The sequence below is a fragment of the Gopherus flavomarginatus genome, chromosome 3 (genome assembly GCF_025201925.1).
Source record: "Gopherus flavomarginatus isolate rGopFla2 chromosome 3, rGopFla2.mat.asm, whole genome shotgun sequence".
Lineage (NCBI taxonomy): Eukaryota > Metazoa > Chordata > Testudines > Testudinidae > Gopherus > Gopherus flavomarginatus.
Window position 1 is genome coordinate 236,991,812 of NC_066619.1, and position 19,076 is coordinate 237,010,887.

At 37.8% G+C, this 19,076-nt stretch overlaps 1 protein-coding gene across 2 annotated transcripts in view; it reads left to right on the forward strand.

Annotated features, from left to right (window-relative positions):
* Nucleotides 1-19,076, forward strand: part of GABRG1 (gamma-aminobutyric acid type A receptor subunit gamma1) — a 67,955-nt gene that overhangs the window by 1,125 nt on the left and 47,754 nt on the right. The gene's annotated exons all lie outside the window — the stretch shown is intronic.

A 19,076-nucleotide genomic window follows, 5' to 3' on the forward strand; every position in this document is an offset into this window, starting at 1 on the left:
CATTTGGAACAGCTGGGTAGGTTCTAAGGTGCTGTTGAAGTCTATGAAGCTGAAAATGCAAACTTTAAGACGAATTTACAAGATTGATCAGATGGGCTCTGTAGAAGACATTATTTTCTACCATGTCAATATGCCATTTATAAATGTCCATAAAAGATGTAACATAATGATGATTTTGTTTTCTTTTTATCTTTCAACTTCTTTAATAATTCAGAGGTAACATGTTATTGCTTACTTAATGCATTCATTAAAAAAACATTAAGTAGCTATAATAGTGCAATAGAATATTGCCCAGTGTGCCTATCTTTTTAACTATATGCATCAGATTATCATTCAGAGATGATGTAGCAGATGTGTAGTATCTAGGATGGTAAGAAATCCATTAGCATATGTTTAACAAAATCTATTAAAAGTTAGACACATCCCTACTCTGAACTATCATTTATCAGTCCATGTGAAGTGTGTGGATCTTAGCTTATCTCTCATCTTCAGAGGACTGCTGTGTGATTCCAGTTAGAAACGTCACTGATTACCCTTTTCTTTGGCATGTATTAGTGTCTGTTTCTTTTAAAAAACTTGTCAGATTAAGGTAACATTTTTCAGAGGCATTGATGGAAATGATACCAGCATAGCTGTACATCTTCAGAATGTTTCTTAATGAACATGTTGTGCCTCAGGTATGAAGGAAATTACCAAGTGATTTGAGAGAAAAGAATATGTATGCTCATTTAATCAGTCCAAATACTAAGTTTCAAAGACAGAAAGAGTTCTCTTAAATAGTTGCACATGACATTTCATTTTTCACTTATTAAAAATAAAGTATGATTGTTTGAGAGGACTAGGTATGGATTTTTAATAAGTTAATGAAGAACCCTCCAGTGAGAGAAAAAAATGCACCAGGATGAATTATTTTATTCTGGGCTTCACAATCTCTTCTCAGATAATATGGAACCTTCAATATAAATATGTATGTACCTATATCAGCTGCTTTTCATTCAGAGACTAATTGCTAATATTTGTTGTTGAGAGCTTTTCCAAGTGACCACAAATGGGTATGTTTTCTCGAGACTGAATCTCTGATGTGTAGTTTGTTGCAGTTCACTGATGTTCTGCAAGGAGCTCTCTGGGACTTTCCAGAGCCCCTTCTTAACATTCTGCCACTAAGTTGAAAGGAAGTTTGGAAGGAATTTTCTGCTTCTCTGCATTCTGTTCTAATCTCTGTCAGAGATGGCTTTTCCTTGACGCTCATGTGAAAAACATTCTAAAAAGCAACATTTGCCTCAAGAATAGACCACAATGCCCCAAACTGCAGACACTTTCCAAAAATTGCTCAGGACGGGAGATCCCCAAACTCTGATACAAGGTCCTCACCTTTCACACCACTCAGACTTCAAGGGACATAATTGGACATTCTCTGTTATGTCAGTAAAGACTGCTATGTAAGTAGGATACTTAGTGCAAACCTAAAAGCAAGGAAATGAAAAGTTGAGTACCAGTAGTACATATCTTTTAGTCTAGACTACCAGCTAGAGATGCACATGCATCACAACCTTAACACTGCCTACAGATGCCAACCTTCCAACATCCCATCCCCAAATCTTACCCAACTCCAGCCACTGTGTTTAACTGGAGCATAGATATACCCAAACAGATCAGACCAGACATCCATCCCTTCTCTACTGTCCTTTCTGCACAGTTCTGTGAAATTACACTTGCTCAGGTTTGAAGAAAGGGATATTGAATGGTTGGTATCCTTACTGGGGTGAAGATAAGGTTGTGGTGCTTTTTCTGTGGTGTATGGTGGTTGTGCTGGAACAATGTACTCTAGAACCTCAGAGTTATGAACACCAGAGTTACGAACTGACAGTCAACCACATACCTCATTTGGAACCAGAAAAATGCAATCAGGGAGCAGCAGAGATGACCAAAAAAACCCAAATCAAAACAAAACAAAACCCCAGAAAATACAGTACAGTACTATAAATGTAAACTACTAAAAAAAATTAAAGGAAAGCTGCATTTTTTGTTTTGCATAGTAAAGTTTCAAAGCTGTACTAAATCAATACTCAGTTGTAAACTTTTGAAAGAACAACCATAATATTGTTTTTAGAGTTACAAACAACCTCCATGTTTGTGTTTTGCAATAAGATCATAAATATTATGCTGTCTAAATATAAAAACACAGTAACTATAAATAAATGCATATATCACCATAACACAAAAACCTAGAATATAACCCAATAAAACTAATTATCTTTTATTAGTAATCTCTAAATACATACAATATAAAACCCTTCATGAAAAAGAAACATAAGCTATTACTACACATAAGTGATATATGTTGATCAGCCTCCAATGCACATAGATGGACAACTGAAACATAAATCAATATTGATACACGCTCCTACCAATATACATTATTCTCAAGAAATAGCAATTATACTTTATCAAAAATGTAATTTAGTGGATAAAAATATATTTGACTAATAAAACTTTTCCATCTTTATGTATCCTTTTATGGAAAATATTTATATACTGAATTATAGATAGCAACAATTTTCCTTTTTTCTCACAACAGTCCATCAATGAAAGTGTTAAGGCTGTTGTGATAAAATATGCCTTTCTTAATAATTTATAAGGATAATGTATTTGTAGTGACAATCGGGCAGCTCCAGGCCCCAGCATGCCAAGCGCGTGCTTGGGGCGGCAAGCCGCGGGGGGTACTCTGCTGGCGCCCCGAGGGCAGCAGGCAGGCTGCCCTCGGCAGCTTGCCTGCAGAGGGTCCGCTGGTCCCGTGGGTTTGGAGGACCCTCGGCAGGCAAACCGCCGGAGCAGCTGGTACGGGAACCCACAAGGGGAGAGAGAACTCTAAATTTAATCCTGAGTGAAGTGCAGGAGCTGGTCTAAGAGGTAACTATAGCAGGACCTCTTGGAAATAGAGACCATAATACAATAGCATTCAACATCCCTGTGAGGGGAAGAACACCTCAACAGCCCAACACTGTGGCATTTAATTTCAAAAGAGGGAACTATACAAAAATGAGGGGGTTAGTTAAACAGAAGTTAAAAGGAACAGTGGCTAAAGTGAAATCCCTGCAAGTTGCATGGGACCTTTTTAAAGACACCATAATAGAGGCCCAACTTCAATGTATACCCCAAATTAAGAAACACAGTAAAAGAACTAAAAAAGAGCCACTGTGGCTTAACAACCATGTAAAAGAAGCAGTGAGAGATAAAAAGACTTCCTTTAAAAAGTGGAAGTCAAATTCTAGTGAGGCAAATAGAAAGGAGCACAAACACTGCCAGCTTAAGTGCAAGAGTGTAATAAGAAAAGCCAAAGAGGAGTTTGAAGAATGGCTAGCCAAAAACTCCAAAAGTAATAACAAAATGTTTTTTAAGTACCTCAGAAGCAGGAAGCCTGCTAAACAACCAGTAGGGCCCCTTGATGATCGAAATACAAAAGGAGCGCTTAAAGACGATAAAGTCATTGCGGAGAAACTAAATGGATTCTTTGCTTCAGTCTTCACGGCTGAGGATGTTAGGGAGATTCCCATATCTGAGCCAGCTTTTGTGGGTGACAAATCTGAGGAACTGTCACAGATTGAAGTGTCACTAGAGGAAGTTTTGTAATTAATTGATACATTCTACATTAACAAGTCACCGGGACCAGATGGCATTCACCCAAGACTTCTGAAAGAACTCAAATGTGAAGTTGCGGAACTATTAACTAAGGTTTGTAACCTGTCCTTTAAATCAGCTTCTGTAGCCAATGACTGGAAGTTAGCTAATGTAACGCCAATATTTAAAAAGGGCTCTAGAGGTGATCCCGGCAATTACAGACCGGTAAGTCTAACGTCAGTACCGGGCAAATTAGTCGAAACAATAGTTAAGAATAAAATTGTCAGACACATAGAAAAGCATAAACAGTTGAGCAATAGTCAACATGGTTTCTGTAAAGGGAAATCGTGTCTTACTAATCTATTAGAGTTCTTTGAAGGGATCAACAAACATTTGGACAAGGGGGATCCAGTGGACATAATGTACTTAGATTTCCAGAAAGCCTTTGACAAGGTCCCTCACCAAAGGCTGTAACGTAAATTAAGCTGTCATGGGATAAAAGGGAAGGTCCTTTCATGGACTGAGAACTGGTTAAAAGACAGGGAACAAAGGGTAGGAATTAATGGTATTTTCTCAGAACGGAGAGGGGTAACTAGTGGTGTTCCCCAAGGGTTGGTCCTAGGACCAATCCTATTCAATTTATTCATAAATGATCTGGAGAAAGGTGTAAACAGTGAGGTGGCAAAGTTTGCAGATGATACTAAACTACTCAAGATAATTAAGACCAAAGCAGATTGTGAAGAACTTCAAAAAGATCTCACAAAACTGATTGATTGGGCAACAAAATGGCAAATGAAATTTAATGTGGAAAAATGTAAAGTAATGCACATTGGAAAAAATAACCCCAACTATACATACAATATGATGAGGGCTAATTTAACTACAACGAGTCAGGAAAAAGATCTTGGAGTCATTGTGGATAGTTCCCTGAAGATGTCCACGCAGTGTGCAGAGGTGGTCAAAAAAGCAAACAGAATGTTAATAATCATTAAAAAGGGGATAGAGAATAAGACTGAGAATATATTATTGCCCTTATATAAATCCATGGTAAGCCCACATCTGGAATACTGTGTACAGATGTGGTCTCCTCACCTCAAAATAGATATTCTAGCACTACAAAAGGTTCAGAAAAGGGTAACTAAAATGATTAGGGGTTTGGAGAGGGTCCCATACGAGGAAAGATTAAAGAGGCTAGGCCTCTTCAACTTGGAAAAGAGGAGACTAAGGGGGGATATGATAGAGGTATATAAAATCATGAGTGATGTGCAAAAAGTGGATAAGGAAAAGTTATTTACTTGTTCCCATAATAACAAGAACTAGGGGTCACCAAATGAAATTAATAGGTAGCAGGTTTAAAACAAATAAAAGGAAGTTCTTCACACAGCGCACAGTCAACTTGTGGAACTCCTTACCTGAGGAGGTTGTGAAGGCTGAGACTATAACAATATTTAAAAGGGAACTGGATAAATTCATGGTGGCTAACTCCATAAATGGCTATTAGCCAGGAAGGGTAAGGAATGGTGTCCCTAGTCTCTGTTTGTCAGAGGATGGAGACGGATGGCAGGAGAGAGATTACTTGATCATTGCCTGTTAGCTTCACTCCCTCTGGGGCACCTGGCGTTGGCCACTGTCGGTAGACAGATACTGGGCTAGATGGACCTTTAGTCTGACCTGGTACGGCCGCTCTTATGTTCTTATGGGGAGGCAAGATCCCTAGAGCTGCCCCTGGTGACAATACAATATTTATGATGTTCGTAACAGTTAATTTCCTTTTATGTGCTTGGTATATGATGTGATAAGAAAGGATACTGTTGTCCATTAGCAACGCTAACTGGTTTTGGTTTGTTTGTTTGTTTTTGTTTTTTAAGTGAAAGTTGTTTTATTAATATTTAACCCCTTTTTAACATTTTCTTGATTTAATATACAGCGTATCAGGTCATAGCTAAGTACTGAGAAGAAACTGTTCTTAAAATAATTGTGCTTTCTTACACGTGACTTAAAAGGAAACTTTCAAACTTTGGCAAACTAGATGAAATAGGTTATTAAAGCTTTGCCAGTCACTTTTAATATGAGGGTCTTGTGACATATACCTGTATTTGAATAAGAGGTTCCCCATTACCCATTCAGGCAGAAATTCTGCAAAAAGAACTATCCAGGCAGGCTCCCATTGTCTTTAGTCAGACCCCTGCATCCATATGGAGACTATCTCTGCAGTGTAACTATCAGAATTGGCACCTCAGTTTCTGCTTGAACTCACAGTGAAGTTATAATTTCTTTTGTATAACAAAATATCTGGTTTCTATGAATTCAAGAAACTAAACTATAGGCAATGCTATTCAGACCTGAAGAGTTTGGGTACCTTGACACTGCACTACAATCTAGGTGACCAGTCACTATGACTCAACACCATTGTGTACAGCATAATTGGCAAAGCAATGTCAATAGAACTTAAATCACATCTAACTCCTCCCCATTTCTGTGGCATCACCTACAAAAATCATTGCTTGTTTTATTTTTTTTAATTACAAAGTATAAACAACCATCTAACTGCATTTAAGCCATTGAGTTGTGAGTATGTCTTAACAGAATAACCATGTTGTCATGTCAGTTACCAGTAGCAGAGAGAAGTGGTGATAATAAATAGCAATGGGCAAAAGTCAACATGGTTTCTGTAAAGGGAAATCATCTCTTACTAATCTATTAGAGTTCTTTGAAGGGATCAACAAACATTTGGACAAGGGGGATCCAGTGGACATAATGTACTTAGATTTCCGGAAAGCCTTTGACAAGGTCCCTCACCAAAGGCTCTTAACGTAAATTAAGCTGTCATGGGATAAAAGGGAAGGTCCTTTCATGGATTGAGAACTGGTTAAAAGACAGGGAACAAAGGGTAGGAATTAATGGTAAATGTTGAGGGGTAACTAGTGGTGTTCCCCAAGGGCCAGTCCTAGGCCCAGTTCTATTCAACTTATTCATAAATGATCTGGAGAAAGGTGTAAACAGTGAAGTGGCAAAGTTTGCAGATGATACTAAACTGCTCAAGATAACTAAGACCAATGCAGACTGTGAAGAACTTCAAAAAGATCTCACAAAACTAAGTGATTGGGCAACAAAATGGCAAATGAAATTTCATGTGGATAAATGCAAAGTAATGCACATTGGAAAAAATAACCCCAATTATACATACAATATGATGGGAGGCTAATTTAGCTACAACTAATCAGGAAAGAGATCTTGGAGTCATCATGGATAGTTCTCTGAAGACGTCCATGCAGTGTGCAGCGGCTGTCAAAAAAGCAAACAGAATGTTAATAATCATTAAAAACGGGATAGAGAATAAGATGGAGAATATCTTATTTCCCTTATATAAATCAATGGCATGCCCACATCTTGAATACTGCGTACAGATGTGGTCTCCTCATCTCAAAACAGATATACTAGCATTAGAAAAGATTCAGAGAAGGGCAATTAAAATGATTAGGGGTTTGGAATGGGTCGCATATGAGGAGAGATTAAAGAGGCTAGGACTTTTCAGCTTGGAAAAGAGGAGATGAAGGGGGGATGTGATAGAGGTATATAAAATAATGAGTGGTGTGGAGAAAATGAATAAGGAAAAGATATATTTACTTGTTCCCATAATATAAGAACTAGGGGCCACGAAACGAAATTAATGAGCAGGAGGTTTAAAACAAATAAAAGGAAGTTCTTCACAGAGTGCAGTCAACCTGTAGAACTCCTGTCCTGAGGATGTTGTGAAGGCTAGGACTATAACAGGGTTTAAAGGAGAACTAGATGAATTCATGGAGGTTAAGTCCATTAATGGCTATTAGCCAGGATGGGTAAGGAATTGTGTCCCTAGCCTCTGTTTGTCAGAGGGTGGAGATGGATGGCAGGAGAGAGATCACTTGATCATTACTTGTTAGGTTCACTCCCTCTGGGACACCTGGCATTGATCACTGTCGGTAAACAGGATAGTGGGCTGGATGGACCTCTGGTCTGACCCCGTATGGCTATTCTTATGTTAATGTTTATGACCCTAAAGGGAAGCTTCTGGTGTAGGATGGTGTAGAGGAGACACAGAAACTTAGTTTTATTTAACATTAATGACTGTAAGTTGGAGTAAACGATGTATTGAATCAGTCAGAAGATAAAACTAAAGTTTTGGTCCTGCACAGTTTTACACACATGAGTAATTTTATGCATGTAAGTAGTTCCAATGAGTTCAATTAATCTATTTGCTCATGTAAAGTTAGATTGTGTTAGTACTTGAAGGACCAGGGCCTAAATTGTTAGCAGCTGTGAGGACACTGAAATAATACTAAAGAACCTTGGGAGACTAGAAATGTTGTCAGGAAATAGCAAGATGAAATGTAAAGGGCAGAAATGCCAGGTAATATGTCTAAAAGGAGAGGGAAAGCATATCCAGCACTGTATTTTGGATTCCTCACATCACTGCAATGGGAGAGATGAATGCAAGTATTTATTAAAATTCAAGAGGGTCTTTAAAATATGTTTTTATTAATAGATTTCTAAAGTAAGAAAGGTCCATTATGATTGTGTAGTTTGACATCCTGCAAAACATGAGCCATATAATTTCACCCAATAGTTTCTGTATCAATCCCATGACTTCTGTTTGAGCTATAGCGAATCAGAAATATATCCAGTCTTCAGTTAAAGACTGTGAAGTATAGCAAATCTACTGTCTCTCTAGGTAAGGTGTTCCAATGGTTAGTTATTTTATTTTACCTTATTTCTAGTTTGAACTTGTCTAGCTTCAGCTTCCAGACATTGGATCTTGTTATGCTTTTTATTCTAGATTAAAGAGCTATATGTTACTGCTAATCCCAGTCCTCATCTCTGGATGGTCTCTAGTCTGTTCTGAGTGGACCTGACCACTGGATTCCACATATTTCTAACCCGCCTTCCCCCGACTCAGAGTAGTGACCATTCAATGTTTCTAAATCTGGATCTCTCAGACACAGTGTCAGGTGTTGACTCCACATCTGACACACTTCCTTGGGATATGGTCAGGGGCTCTAGAGCCCATCTGCCTTAAACTTTGATCCAAAGTCTCAACCCACCTGAGCCCTTAGTTGCTCATATACACTCTCTCAGATCATCCTCACTGCAGGCACTCCCAAGTTCTCAATTTACTACTTCAGGAACAAAGTGGCAAGCAAGCAAGGAATACAAGCTTAGCAAAGGAATTTCTTAACCACTTTCACTTTTACTCTCAAGAAAGTACTAGAGAGTTACAGATTTATGCAAAATAACATACTGAGACACATCCTCATTAGTCTCACATCACTTTTGAGAGTCTGAGATCTGGTCAGCATTTCAGGCAAGGCAGTGTCCCTCCTGCTTCTCCCTCTCTACAGCCAGGTCTTCTGGCATAAGGACATCTATGGACCCTCTTGCTTGAAAAGCCCCCTCCTTAAGTACAGTCTGCTGCTTTTTGCCCATGTGCTCCATCTGGGAAATTCCAACCTCTTCTTCCAGTCTTGTTTCTGTGTTGAGAGTCCATATTCCCATGATGATGGGCCAGTACTTGAAAGACCATCAAAGCTGGTGATCCTAGATTGCTCTATGATGTTTCTCAGCCATAGACGTTAGATGTCAAGCACCAAATAATAAATGTTATAATCTAAAATAGAAGGATACACTACAAAATAAAGGTCACAGTGGAGTTGCAATACAAAACAGAGTTCACAATTTGATAGAGACAGATCCCACTTTGTCACACTGTCTGCTGTTTGAAATCTTTCCCCGTAATAGGTATTTGTAAACTATGATCAAGTAACTCCTTACTTTTTCTTGGTAGTGACTGTTGTAAATAAATGGAGCTTCTTGTTTTAACAGGGAAGGCTAGCTTGGTGGTTTGCGCATTGGCCTGCTAAGTCCATGGTTGTGAGTTCAATCTTTGAGGGGGCCACTTAGGGATCTGGGGCAAAAATCAGTACTTAGTCTTGCTAGTGAAGGCGCAGGGCTGGACTCAAAGACCGCAAGGTCCCTTCCAGTTCTAGGAGATAGGTATATCTCCTGTTATTCTTGATAAGGCTACTGAACAGCATTAGGCCAAGAATAGATCCCTAGTGGTTCTCACTAGAACCACTCTCACTGGCTGAAGATTCTCCATTAACAAGTACTTTTATTTTCCTTATATGAAACCCCCAGGAGATGTGATCTTGTTCTGGACAACACAAATTTCAGATACACAAGGCTTTACTATACTTCCAACATGATGTCTTCAGTATTAATGGAATATCATATCCTTTTTCCATACCTTTTTTCCCCTTCATGACTGTAAATACTTAGACTGTGTAATTACCTAGGGTTATCCTTTTATCTTGGGTCCTTTGATAATTCTCCACTTATTTATCCCTGTTTGGTTTGGGTGGGTAGTTCCACATTAGAGTGTAGAGTTTGTTTACATTTAATTACTCAGTTAATTGCAGGATTTGGCCAAAAAACAGAAAAATGATGGACTTCAAAAATCAGAAGGACCTTTCAACTTGACTCATGTGTTGTTGATATCAGGAACTTCAGAAGGATATCAAAGCATTCAAAGACTTGCTAATCCATATTGCTCTGTTTTTCTTATATTCACTTGGAATAAGTTTTCCTAAGCAGGATTTGAGTGGGCACGCTCCTCATTGTCAGTTAGTGGTATAAATACTTTTGCTGACTACTTTATTCATCATGATAGGATAGATTTTTTTTTTCTGTTTGCATGATATATATTGAATGCTGACTTCAGAAGGTGCTTTGTGGAAAAAGTTGAGATGGTTTTTACTACAAGAGGATTTTGCAATTGAAAATCCCAATCACATTTACAACATCCAGCTGTTCTTTGGCACAGTCAGAATAAGAATTCTACTGATGTTCAGGTGGTAACATTAAAAATATCTGAATAGGAGAAAGGAAGAGCTTCCTTACTGAAAATAATGAGCGCTTTGTGCTAGACAAAGACTTGCTTTAAGGGGTCATGGTAATGAGACAGGCAGCTTCAGTAAGTTTCTCACAATGGGTGTAGATGTGTGCCTAAAATGCAGAAGTGGATGTCACAATTATCAAGCTGCACAAGTTTTTACATCCAAAATAAACTACTTGAAACATCTTCAACAAGATTACAGTGGAGGAAATTTCCATTTAAATATGTAGTAGAGTGAGAAACCATTGCTGCTGTCATCTGTGATGGAAAAAAAGATATATGTGGTCTTCAGTAAGATGGTATTTGCATAGTCTTTCCTGATGAAACCTTTTACAGGAAGATTTTATTTTTTTTAAACCAAGCCACAAAAACCATATGAGAAGATATTTCTTACATTTTTTGATATCTTCCTGGGACTGTGAGGGAATAACCTAAGCTGACCCTGATAACATAATTAGCCAAACTATGTTCAGGTGTATGTATATGTTGGGGGAGGCAGTTATCTCTTTGTTCACTTTTCAGCATATATTACTTTAGTCACATGAGAATCTTATTCCTTACCTCAAATTATGAAAGAAGGAGATGCATGAATAGCTAGGTGTTGTCCTTTGTAAATCCAAAATATTGGAAATAAGGTTTTGCAAATGCTCGCTAAAAGCCCTGTATGCAAAAGCAGCCTATCTGAAATTCCCCTGTCAATCAAGGTAAATTGTTTTGGGATCACAAAATTGAGCAGTTTTGAAATCAGCACAAAGAAATGCATGTGGTTAAGTGAAAAACTCAACTGATTTCTGGACAGTTATGTAAAATGGGCAACATTGTTAAGGCTTCAAATAACTTTTAAATTGATTTGGGTACTTCAGCTTCTGAACAAAACTTTTCAAGAGACATCAGAACATACATGGTAGAAAAGAAGCCTCTGGTACATTAAGTCCAATAATAATTTCAGTTTAAAGCTTTAAAGCTGCTTAAACCAATAATAATAATAACCATCAGAGGTCAATTTAAAATTTATTACAGATGGTATCCACCTAAAAATATATGTAAAGCAGGAGAGAGCAATGTGTAACTTCTTCAGAGCATCATTTAAATGGAATATCTTTTAGAATCTATTCTTCAGTGAGTGACTTTGTTCACAGATTCAACCAAGATTTTATGAAAGAACTTGTGAAACTGGAACAGTGAACATTTACTGGAAGAGATGACAGACAATGTCCTTGTTAAGTACCCAGAGATAAGTTTGGTTGTACTGAAAGTTCAGTTACCTATGTTCAGATAGACTTTGTTATGCAAGCATCACAGATGTTGAAGGTCATTTAACTAGAAATATAAGAAAACTGTTTCAAGTGAAGATTTTGCTGTGACTAAACTTAAATTGCTGAGCTTATTATTTGTGGGAGAATTTTTTTAATGTCCTTTGGAGATATATTACTAATCTGTGATGAATCAGAAGAGGCTTGATCACCTTGGCCTATCCATTAAGATACTGCTAGCTTAATTGCCTGGGCACTTAAAAAAATTGGCAAAGGATTTCATTACACAGAATGATTGAAAGAGAACTGAATGGGTTTCTATTAGGGAGCTGATTGTTTTTCATTTTTAAACAAAGTTTTTAATATTTAATGTTACAAAAATTGTTTATCTAGTATATTCTCTAATAACTCAACCATTCCTCTTGCTCAGTAAAAGTGCCTCTGACTTCTGTGTACAATATATTTTAACAGTATATTCAGACTTCCTCTTACTTTAAATTTTTCTACTGCCTTAGGGCCCAATTCTTACATTTAATAGCACCGTCTGCAAGCAGTCTTGTTTGAAATCATTGGATCCGCTTGGGAAGGTAATGTGAAAAAGGGTGGCAGAACTGATTGTTAAGAGTTACATGTCTTGAGCAGAAAAAGGCTAGTTATATTCAAAGCACTTCTAAGGCCTTTATTTATTCATATACAAGGACACACTGATTAGTATTTAAATCTAACCCTAGCTTTTCATCATATTCCTCCATAATATAAAATATGTAGCCATTATTGTCAGCTCTTGCAACTTTATTGTGACACTTGTGATATTTGGGGTTCCTTTTAAATGGTTTTCCATGAATGTCTGACTTCAAGCTTGTGAAGTTTTGGCTTTAACCAGAATTATTGTCATCACATTGACAAAAATGGGAGACTGCATTTGCCCTCAGCAAAATGGCCTCCATGTCCTTTTATTCTTTGCAAGTGAAAGTGAGGCTGGTGGCTTCCATTGTTTCCAAAGCCAGGCTGCCATCAGGAAATGAGACTGTGGGAGCAGGGGAAAGGGAATGTTTTAGGGGATAGGACAGGAAGTTATGAGGAGTCAAAGGAATGTGAAGTACAGGAAGCAGAATAAAGGGATGCAGGATAATGTGGGGAGCAGGGAATAGAGGAAGCTGGAGGCAAATTGAGAGGAATGTATGGACATGAGGTAGACTAGAAAGGGCTGTTGGGGAATGCAGAGAACAGGAGGAGCCACCCGACATTCCGAGGGATGGAAGAGAGTGTATAGGGTTCCTTCTGAGTAGTAAACATGGAGGTCTGCCTCATGTCTTTTGAACACAAGAGTTGGTAATACATCAAAAGCAACATAGAGATTACCTCATATATATGCTCCCCCTTTTGAATCAAACTATCATCTTTGATTGATCTACTCTAACATCCTTACTAAGAATGCCTCTCTTCCCCACACCCAATATGATTAGTTCTCCAATTGCAGCCAAAGAGGTGGGAAGTTCTCTGGATTAAGTACCCATTGAAATGAAATAATACATATTTACCGATGACTAATATTTTTGTATATCCAGGACTCCCAGCCTTTCTCTAACCCATGGAAGGCACAGCTGATCTGTTTTGGTTTCTTATTTGCCCTTCATGGGCTTTGGATCAGGTCCTATTGATGATGTGAACTTTGGCCAATTCATCCAATTTCTGAAGCCTCATTACCAGGGCATGAAAAAGAACTTCTTTATAATATAGGACCATGTACAATGCTCTGGAGTAGGATAGTGGCTGTTCAGGTGTCCGACCAGCTGGAAGACTTATCTGGAAGGCTTATCAATAGAGAATTATTGTATAAATGCAAAGTCTGTGCAAAATATCTCAAACTGTATCATTAGAAAGGATGGTTATTTGCATAACACAAAGATGAGGAAATCATCACTTTGTCCAGGCAAAAAGGCAAAATCACATTTTTAATTAAAAAGAAAAAAATAATGGAAGACAAAATTCTAATTAATACAGTCTACATTACACAGGAGGCCTAGACAGAACGCAGTGGGAAGCCTAAAAAGGTATAACCAGGTTTTCATTGCTTGAGTTATGTGATTGGCTCATTTATGTGCAGCATGGAAGGGTTTTACCTAGTGGGACTATAAATGAGTAACAAGGTGTGGGGGCTGTTAATTTTGTTAACTTAATTTGTTACTCCTGTGAATCTTGTTCTTGTAATGATTTTTATTTAGTGGATACATCTCACGCTCACACAAGGCCTTGGAGGATAGAGCACACACAGAGCAAGTCTTGCTGTTACTTACTTCTAGGTTCTGTAAAATATATTTTGGCTCTGGCCATATCTTTAATTATCTCTAGATGATTATGCATTGTGAAGCACTGGCTTTCCCCTTTCCCTTCTTCCCAATCTGACTGCACTGGCACTGCAGCCTTTGCCAGCCTATAGAGCAAAGGAACAGAACCAAGACTGGGTCTTCTTAATGTAGCAGTACTCTGGTGTCTGTTGATCATGCAAACTGTTCCTTTTGTTTTCAACTTTGTCCTTGGTTCATTCATATCTAACCAGTATCAAATGTCCCAGGTATATGGAGCTGGAATGGGGGATGTGTCATGAATACCAAGGTAGTGACTTCAGTAGACTGTTAATAGGCACTGAAGTACAATAGAGCCTCAGAATTACAACACCAGAGTTACAAACTGACCGGTCAACCACACGCCTCATTTGGAACCAGAAGTACACTGTCAGGCAGCAAAGCCCGCCCCCCTCTGTACCCCCCGAAAAAAGCAAGTACTGTACAGTACTTTGTTAAATGTAAACTACTAACAAAAAAGGGGAACTTTTTTTTTAAAAAAAACCTGTTTTTTGACCAAGTAAGGAAACAGTTTTTGTGCTTGTTTAATTTAAATTAAGATGGTTAAAAACATCGTTTGTCTTCTGCATAGTAAAGTTTCAAAGTTGTATTAAGTCAGTGTTCAGTTGTAAACTTTTGAAAAAACCATAATGTATTGTTCAGAGTTACAAACAACCTCCATTTCCAAGGTGTTTGTAAATCTGAGGTTCTACTCAGAGCAATGAAGGGGTTAACAATGGGCTTTGACTAAAGGTAAGTGCAATGCTATTAGTTCTGTTCAAAGCAATAGTGAAGATAGGTGCAAATTTCAGCTCTTTTACAAAAGCGTTGACCTGAAGTGTTGACCCAGTTCTGACCACCTTACTGACATCTCATCATAACTTTTTATTATAAGTATTATTCTGTGTTAGGAAGGAAAGCAAAGTCTCCAAGTTCATAAAGTCATAACAAACACTGTACACTCCCCTGTGGCTTGTGCACTATTAGTTCCCATTATCCAGAAATAAAATATCTTATCAACCACAATTAATCATTTAATTCATTTATGAAAACTCTAAGGTCACTTTATCTGAAACATTTAATCTTTATGGTGATTGATTGCGTTTGGGCACTTACATTTATAGTGTGCATATAATCCCTGGTTGGTGCATAACCTTACATATGGTGCATCCAGCAGAAGGAGCAGTATCACTGCTTTATTTTTTATAATTCATTGCATAACCTGACAGATGTTAATTACAACTTAAAACTCATCTGATTATTTTCCCTCATATTAAAAGTAGAACAAAGACCTATGATATTAAAGTCTAAAGATGAACATGCTGCCTGATGCTGAAAAGACTTATTCAGTCATTAGTCATTTATGCTCAGGGATTTATTAGTCATGGTAATGTCTTTAATTAGTTGGAGGGTATAGAGCATAATTAGGGCACTTTTTGTCTAATTACAGTTAACCGTATATATGTAGTTACTGTTCAGTTTATCATCATAGCTACTGTAATAAAACCCCCTGTTTAGAAATGAAATTTCTTTATATTTATGGTGAGACTTTTTATGCTCCTTCAAATTTATTTTTATTTTAAAAGAATTCATAGTGAAGTCAAACTCAGCATCTGAAGTATAATGAGTGATAATTAGTGTAGTGCCATGGAACAGTAAATTTTTAATGTTTGAGAGTCTTATCAAATTCATTCTTAATCTTAGTGCCTACAAACATAGAGTGTGGATCTTGTTGAGATAAATCATATTTATTTTCCATTACTTTACACTTCCCGTAATACACAGGAGGAAAGAGATGTCATGCAGTAGAAGTACATAAATATTCTGTGACTGAAACTGGAAGAAAATAAATATACATAAAAAAGTAAAATTGTCCTCTCTCCACTGGTTTTAGGAATGGGTAAAGTTTTAGTGGTAAGGATTGTGGCAGAAGATGGGAGTGAAGGGTCACTTTAATATACATGAGTATCAATTTATTTTTATTATGGCACAGTAATAAAAAGGTTTCCATCCCAAGTCTACCCTTGCCAGATATTCAAGCTATAGCCTTCAATTAAACAGTTTCACCTCTGTGCCATAGAAAAAATATAGCTACCCAAGAAAATGAACAAAAATACCCCTTCATTGTCATTGGGTAGGGAGAATATTGAGTTTTTAAAATATAGACCATGGAGAAATAATCAAAATAAGATATGTGGCATCTAATAAGAATCATACTAATTGGACTTATTTAAGTGAATTTGAAAAAACTAAAGGGTGCCAGGAGGGAATTCTTCCATCTGTTTTCCTAGTACCATATTACTGATGGATATTGATGTTAGTAGTTTATAAAAATTTATATTTGTATTTGTAGTACAGAGTTTTCAAAGTTGAGGGGAGGGAATGTTCCCATTGGTTGCGGGGGGAGTGAAATAAGTTATATTTAAATTCTATCCTGTGTTTAATGTATAAAGAGGGGAATCTATGGCAGAGTACATCAAAGTACTATAATTTAGAAAGTGCTGGAATCAGTCAGACCTTTTGGTTATACCCTTACCGCTTGAGCTAAAGACATAACTCCTTTAGCTATGAGTTGGTGGCTCTTAACTTTGGTGTGGGAAGGTCACTAAAAGGAGACATTGATCATATCCACTTAATCTATTCCTTCAGAATGTAATGAAAAAGCCCCAGCATCTCCATGGAGCTGGTTTTAGGGAGCCTTTGGTAGATTCAGGTTCTGTCTGCGCCGAGTCACTGTTGCAGGGCTGGAGCCTTTAAATAAAAAAGAAGAAAAGGGTTGCTCCACAGCACTGATATTTCCTTCCAATGTACATTTTGTTGTAAATTCAGTCTAACTACTCATTAGCCTCAAGGGGAAAAGCAAAGACAGTACAGAGCCCATACGCTCTTACTAAATTTAAGCATTGATTAGAGTAACCAAGTAGGTAAAAACATAAAATATTAGCAATTGGTAATTCTGAAAAGATGAACATACAGTTGTGAGACTTCTGTTAATACTCATTTTAGTGTTTATTATGGAATTCCACTAATGGGAATCTTTAAATATTTAATTGCTGATATTTGTATAATGTCCAGGGCCGGCTTTATGCCAATTCTCCTGATTCCCCGGAATCGGGCCTCACGCCAGGGCCTGGCGTCTTTTTAATTTTTTTTTTTTTTTACTTACCCAGCGGCGGGGAGTCGGATGGCATTTCGGCGGCAGGGGATCCGCTCCAGGGGTCTTCGGTGGCATTTTGGCAGTGAGGGTGTCCTTCGGTGCCACGGAAAACCCAGAGCAGACCCCCCCGCCGCCGAAGTGCCACCGAAGCCCCGGACCACTGCCGGGTATTCAAATCAGGCCCTGCCCTTCATAAAGCCGGCCCTGACAATGTCTGTACAGTACTGTAAAGATGCTAAGTGTTATGCAGTGCCTTTCAAGTCTAAGGAACTAAAGTGATTTCCACACTATTACAGCGGGATCTGGCAATGAACCCGGTATCTAGGTTGCCTAACAGTTTCTATTATAAAAGATTCTTAAAACTTTTTTTGAATACTTATTAACCCCCCAGTTGTTGATCAGAGAAGTGCCTTTTGCTCATTCCATGAAAATCCATTCAGCTTTGGCTTATTTCTAAACCACTGAAAATAGCAATTTCCCTCTTTGGCCTGCTTAATTTTGGCAGCACACCAAACACCAGGAACCTCACAACTGCAGCAGCAACATGTACTGCAATGGAACCCCCCAGGAACAGACTGAGCAGCTATAGTAGTTGTAGCAGGGAGGGGAAGAGAGCAGTGCTCAGCTCCCCCTGACCGCCTGGACATCTAGCACATCACCCTATCAGCCCAATCTTCCCTCTAGGGGCACTATGTGAGACAGAAAAGTCTTTCCACCTCCTAAACTGAGAGACAAAACCGAACTAACATTAATCATCCAAAAGCTGACACTTTCTGTGAAAAAAATAGTTTAGTTTTAATCTCAATTTTTAATTAGAAAAAATCAGTTTTGATAGACTTTTTTTCAACTAGCCCTAATTATGTATTTTGAGAAATTGTAGATTATCTGATTAAAGACTAATTTGGGGTATCTATACAACGGAGCAGAGTTAAGTTTGAGCATTCATATTCTTGCAGTGTCATTTCCTGACTTGTTTGGATACTTGACTCTCTAGGCTTAAAGTTCTCTCCATGTAGAACTTTTTCTTTTTAATTTCTATTTTGATGGAATAGAATCAAGAGGACTTGATTTATATGTGCGTAACACTTTTCAGTTCATTTAGACATTTAGAACTTAAGAACTTTGAAGATTTCCCTCTAATGATTAAAAATATGCATTGATTTTTGTAATCCTTCGGTTATCATTTATAACAACACATTTTAATGGCATTAATTCACTATAGGAAAGTGAAACTTTAAAACTAAAGGTGGGATTTTCCAAATCACCTAAGTGACTTTCAGTGAGACTTGTGAACATTAGTCACTAGAATATGTCTACACTACATTTTAAACCTGAAGCAGTTACTCTCAGAACTTGGGTCTACAGGCTCCTGTCACAATGCTAGAAACAGCTGTGTAGATTTCAAGCTTGGGCTGGAGCTCTGGCTCTGAAGCTCAGGCAAGGTGTTGGGTTTCAGAAACTGAAATCCAGCCCAAGCTATAAGGTTAACGCTGTTATTTTTAGTGCCATAACACAAGCCCCATGAACCTATGTCTGAAGGCCAGGTCTCTGAGGCTTGCTGCCACGGGTTTTAAAATGCAAAGTAGATATACCCTTAGGCACTTCTGAAAAATCTTACTCTAGGAGTATAATGGAAAGCAATAATATTTTTTTAAACAGTATTGATGTGCAACTTCTTCCAAGGATAATATAATTCCTTTTTGTTGCCTATAATACCTTTGCTTATCATAGCATTGTAACTACGACTTTTATGGGTTCCATATGCTCTATTA